Source organism: Vulpes lagopus, chromosome 2, assembly GCF_018345385.1.
Source record: "Vulpes lagopus strain Blue_001 chromosome 2, ASM1834538v1, whole genome shotgun sequence".
NCBI classification, from domain to species: Eukaryota; Metazoa; Chordata; class Mammalia; order Carnivora; family Canidae; genus Vulpes; species Vulpes lagopus.
The window spans coordinates 154763504-154769360 of record NC_054825.1 but is presented as its reverse complement, the minus strand read 5'-3'; the positions used below and the strand labels follow the sequence as shown (position 1 = coordinate 154769360).

General features: G+C 38.4%; 1 pseudogene; it reads left to right on the top strand.

The window, feature by feature from the left end:
- Positions 1-292: 292 nt before the first annotated feature.
- Positions 293-1067, top strand: LOC121485716 (annotated as a pseudogene).
- Positions 1068-5857: the final 4790 nt, after the last annotated feature.

The following is a 5857-nucleotide window of genomic DNA, read 5'->3' as shown; positions in this document are numbered from 1 at the left end:
TCCCTCTCTACCAGCTCACACTAGTTCTTCTGTCAGGGTGCGCACAATCTTTATCCTATGATAGTCCTTGAGTTATTTGACAGCAATATCTTGTCTTGTCCAAATTTTCTCAACCAGAAGTTCCTGGTTGCCAATCTGATCGTCTCTTCTGGTGGGTCATATTTGTAAAGATGCCTTTGCTTCTCGCTCCCAAATATATGGACCCATCAGACTCCCTTAAGAGTGTGGTCTGGGGGGATCTGCCACTGGATCCGCAGATGGTTTACTGAGCTCCTGCTGAGACTTACGTCACATGTCCCACTACTTGTGCCCCTTCCCCCAACACGTGTCTGTTCATAAAGAATGTAGCTGATGATGCCAGGTCTGAAGATTTACCATGGGAATCTGGTCGTTATGGTCCTATAGTTGATGTGTATGTTCCACTTGATTTCTACACACGCTACCCAAGAGGACTTGCTTATGTGTTCAATTTGAGGATGTCCATGATGCTGCAGATGCTTTACATAATTTGGACAGAAAATAGATTTGTGGACATGAAATTAAAATACAGTTTGCACAGAGGGATTGGAAGACTCCAAATCAAATGAAAGCCAAGGAAGGGAGGAATGTGTACAGTTCTCCATGCTATGATGATTATGACAGATACAGACATTCTAGGAGCTGAAGTTATGAAAAAGGTCAAGAAGCTGGTCCTTTGACTACAACTATAGAAGATCTTACAGTCCTAGAAAAGTAGACTGGCTGGAAGACCACAGCGCAGCAAAAGCCATTCCGACAATGATAGCCAAGTAAGCAAGAAGAAAAATTACAGATAATGCTGCAGTGAGAAAGAAAGGCGCTACATAGAGTATGTGCTGTTAACTTTAGAACCCAGGGAAAAGACCTGGAAACTATTGTACTATTCTCTCAAAAATTTGGCACAGTTAACTGCTACATCCAGTTCAACTAACAAAATCCTGTATACCACAGAGAAGAATAAGGAAAACCAAACCGGCAAACATCCTTCTTTTAAGACCAAACTGCAGCTGGAATGCGGTTCTGCTTCCTACACTTCAAGGAAGATCTGAGAAAGCGGAAAAAGAACCAAAGAAGGGCAGTTGAAGAGACCAAAGGGTGGGTGGAAGGTGCTGCAGTGAATGCTGCATAGGAATACTGTATGAATATTTTAACTCTGGTCTGAAAAGAAAAAAGAATGTTACTGAAACTATATGGAATAATTTAACTCTTTTCAAGTTTGAAAGTAAGCATTTTAGGACAAATAAAAGGAAATTCAGCTTTGTACTTGTAGAAACTAATTCCTAAATCTGAATAGGTTTATATTGATTCATGGGTAACAGGTCCATAATAAATGATTGGAAACTAGAATGTCTGACTCTCGAGGAAGACAGCCATAGTCTCTCACAGTGCCTCTCGGTATGTCTCAGACTGAATTGGGTGAGAAAACATATGGTCCAATATAAACTTTCTCTTGGTTATCTCTTAAAGTCAGTTCCATTTTAGCTATTGGCAAATCTTGCCATTGTTCATTTCAGTGCCAGTGTTTTTCTGCTTAATGGTTTGCTTTGTTGGCATCTAAGTTTATTGACTTGTATGCCATGTGCAGTTTACATCTTCCTTACACTCTCTTTCCCAGGTAAATTCCAATTCTGATACTTGACATCTAGCTAAGAGAGTCCATCTCTTCTCACCTCTGTCCTAAGTAAGTATATTCAGCAAACATTTATTTACAGAGCCCTTATTATGGGCAAAATTGTATTGGGTCATTGGGGAGAAAAACAGAAAATTCATTTATTTAATGTCTAGTGAGCACAATTTAGTGAATCATTACAGTATGGCCTCATTGTTTTGAGGTGTAACATAACTATTTTACACCATTTGTATCTTAATGTAAAACCCAGAATACTATCAAAGATAATTTTGTGGTTATCTGCCATTTAAAAGTATACAGTATGGGCAGCCTGGGTGGCTCAGTGGTTTAGCGCTGCCTTCAGCTGAGGGCGTGATCCTGGAGTCCTGGGATTGAGTCCCATGTCTGGCTCCCTGCATGGAGCCTGCTTCTCCCTCTGCCTGTGTCTCTGCCTCTCTCTGTGTGTCTCATGAATACATAAAATCTTTTAAAAAATAAAAATTATGCAGTATTTCTGTTTGCATCCCATTAATACAAATAATGAAAATCTAATGTTTTAATATGTAATAAACAGATTTATTGTGCAGTGACTGCAGTATACTAGAGTTATATTAAATTGTTAACTCTGCCTCCTCAAACACATATTAGGAAATAAACCCCAAAATAAGTATTTAACTTTGCATTAGATATAAAGGAGACTCTGGGTGCTACAATTAGATTATTTTGAGGCAGATAGCTGTTATCCCACCTAATTTAGTATGTTCTGTAATTGAGAAAATGTTCACCAGATTATACTTTTTAGTGATTTACATGTACATTTTGTAGGGGACATGTTCTGTGTATGGTGAATAAATAACTTTCATAGTATCATACACAAAAAAAGAGTGTGGTCTGATTGGGCTATCAGTATTTGTACTCATTAGTAGTTGATGATATGAACAAGTTTTGCTAAATTTTTTGATGGTTTCCAAAGGCCACAATTCAAAGTTAAAAATTTGTAAAATTATCTTGTTAGAAGAAAAATAAGTGCTTTTCCGTTAGAAAAATTCCATATTGCTCAAGTTTTCTCCTCCTGATTAAAAAGGACTGGAACAAATATACATATGTCTGCTTCTAATGAAGTTAAAAGGAATAAAGTGATGCTATCAAAACTTATGGAAAGTCATGGCTAAAATCTGAAAATAAAACCATAAAACCTGTTATCTTCTCTTGCCAGAGGGAATTTTGAGTTCAGGAATAAATGGGGCTCAGACCATGTTGGGGAGAGTTTCACTGTCTTTAAGTCATCTTTGAAGACCAGAGTTTCTAATGATCTAGTCTTCACAACAATTCATACTGATTTATAGAACTGTGAATCCACACTGACTTGTAGAACTGTATCATCCTGGTGTCTCCAGTTTCAGTCCAGCACCACAGAGTACATTATAACCTTTCTCCTTTACATTTTCTATAGTTTCTTTCTCCAACAGAGAGAACCTGGCCAGCATTATCCACAATATGTTTACTTCTTTCTTAATTCTAGAATTTACATATGGTGTGGGATACACAACCCCCATTCCTTTTTTATTTTAATGATTTTTGAGGATTTGAAAACCAAACACACTTATAAATGTAAGGACAATTAAAAGGTATACCTAGGTGTTCCTCTTATTGTTCCTTCCAACCTATTCCCATTTCCCCATCCCCACCCCTTGTCCATTCCCATCTCTAGCATCCCATTAGTTTTGTTTATATTTCCTGTGGGGGTTTTTTCACATATGATAGATACATGCATATTTTCCTGTTTCCTATCCTTTCTTGTATTAAAAGTAGATACTTCATGAGGAACTTCTTTAAGTCCAAGCCAATATCTAGAAAATTACAGAATCTCAAACATTTATTTAACAGCTTCAAGTGAATACATAAGGAATGAAGAAAAGCTTCTAAAACTAAGCTGAATTATGGACTCTATTTTCTATTGTTCTTTGTCTGCAAACATTCTTGTCTTACCTATGAGTGTCCAAAGACACTTACTGTTCAACCTATATGTAACCACAAAACAGTAGCGGACATTTGTTTGCCACTTTGGTCTGTTGAAACACTCATCTTTGTTTCTAAATGAAGAGTAAATGCAAGCTTAGAAACTTCTGATGGGCAAATACAAGAGTTCAGGCTGAATTGATGTATCTCTGATACCACTCAGCCCCAAGATTCTGAGTCTCTGTTCCCACGGTGTAATGGTTCTAATATTCCAAACTGCAGGAGAATCATTTTGCTGAGACATTTACGGGAAACCTCACTCCTGTCTTGACCTTCCTCTCCCAAAGCTTGGCCATGGGTGGAATGAGCTACACACTGAAGAAGAGGACCTTGGAAATAGGAGACCGCATATACCTGCGGAAGGCCCTTGTGAACAACCTTGGGGAGGAGAAAAGGACTAAGCTCCACATTCAGAAACTCCAGAAGGCTTTAGATATCCGGTTCAGGGAGATTGAGAAAGAAAAAGCAGCACTGAGGAATTTTTTGGGAAAGCTTCATAAGACAACTGGCTATTTCGCTCGACTGCCCTTCTGGTGACCAGTGCCACTATGGGTGAGGAATTCATGGAAAAGGCTCAATACAGAAAACATCTGCAACCCCTGCTATCTTTATGTGACCCAAGAAAACAGTATAAGGAACCACTGAGACAAGGTGTAAAAGGAAAAAGACTGTACAATTGAAGATCCAAGTAGAATGTCTATAAGAGAGTCAACAGATAGCTCTCTCCTACAAAATAGAATAAGGCCTTGTTGTTTCCAGATGATCCCATACCTTTACAACTTGAAGTGGTAACATGCAGTGCAAACACTTTCCATTCAAACTTTCCTTGAGACAAGAATAAAGCTTAGCTATTGGAGAGATCATTCTAATATTGATCACAGAATACATCATATATTTGCCTTCTGTTCTTTTCTCACTGAAGCAATTATTTTCCTGTACTTTAATAGCATGAATAAAAGTTGAGGCAAAAATTAGAAAAAACATAGAATCTTGAGTCTAAATAAAGAACTTGACTCAAATCTAGGCTCTGCCATGTATTACCTGTGTGATCCTGGACTTAGAAGCTCCTTCCTTTTGTTCTAGATGGAGATGACAACACCTCTATTAAAAGATTGCTTTAAATGTTAAATGAGATCCTGTTACTACAGGGCATATTGCAGACGCCCCAACACAGTAATAGCTAGTATTAATTGATTCTGTTTTAATTATTTTTATTACTGTGTAATGGAGCTCTGGTTCTGTTCCTACCCTTCTTACTAACATTCTAGATCTCCAGGCAAGTCTGTTTCCCATCCCGTGGCCTTAGATTTTGCAAGGCTGTAATGTGAGAACTTGATGGACCATCTCCAAAGCCCCTTCCAACTGTGAGTTTGTCAACACAGTAGTACTGCAGAGGGTGTCTGCAGCACAGAGAAAGGATCCAGCAGTCAGAAAGCATACCTAGGTGACTTTAGGAGCTTGGATGCATCTTCTGCTTAGTGACTTACTTACCAATCACATGTTTAAAGACACATGTTATACAAGTATGTATATTCTTAGGAGCCTCTTGTGATGTATTTTCTGGGTGACTGTAGAGTAAATGTAGTCTACTTCTTGAAAGCCTTTGGGATTAAGTTGCTTGTTTAGGCTCTGGTGTCCAGCAGACATGGATTCTGCTGGACAGTGCTGTTTGATACTAGGCCAGTTCGCTAACACTTAAATACCCTCCGTGTATCATAAGTTGACTAGATTTTTTTACCCGCACAATGGGAATAATAGTACTTCATGCAGAAGACAGTTGTGATGTCTTCCTGTAATACTGTGTATATGTCTTAGCACAACATCTAACACATGGTTGGAATTCATTGCTGTGGTCATTTCTGGGAATAGCAGCAGCTGGAGCTTCTGGGCTGAAGAAATGGCATTTGGACTCTGTCGACACTCATATGTGAGCCATTACTCTTGGATCTCAGTCCCTTAGCTAGATCTCAATCACCTGCAATAGAAATGTGTGTATATGTAATTTTTTTAAAAAGATGAGTGAGATCTAGAGCTCTAATTTGGAGCTACTACAACACTTTTCTGAACAATCTTGTTCATGTGTGCAAGCGCTTCTCAAGGTGGATATTCCTAGAAGTGGTGATATGAGTATCTCCGACTTTACCATTTAATAACAAACTGTTTTCCAAAGGAACAGACCAATTAATATGCACTGCCTCCAGTGCTGAGTAC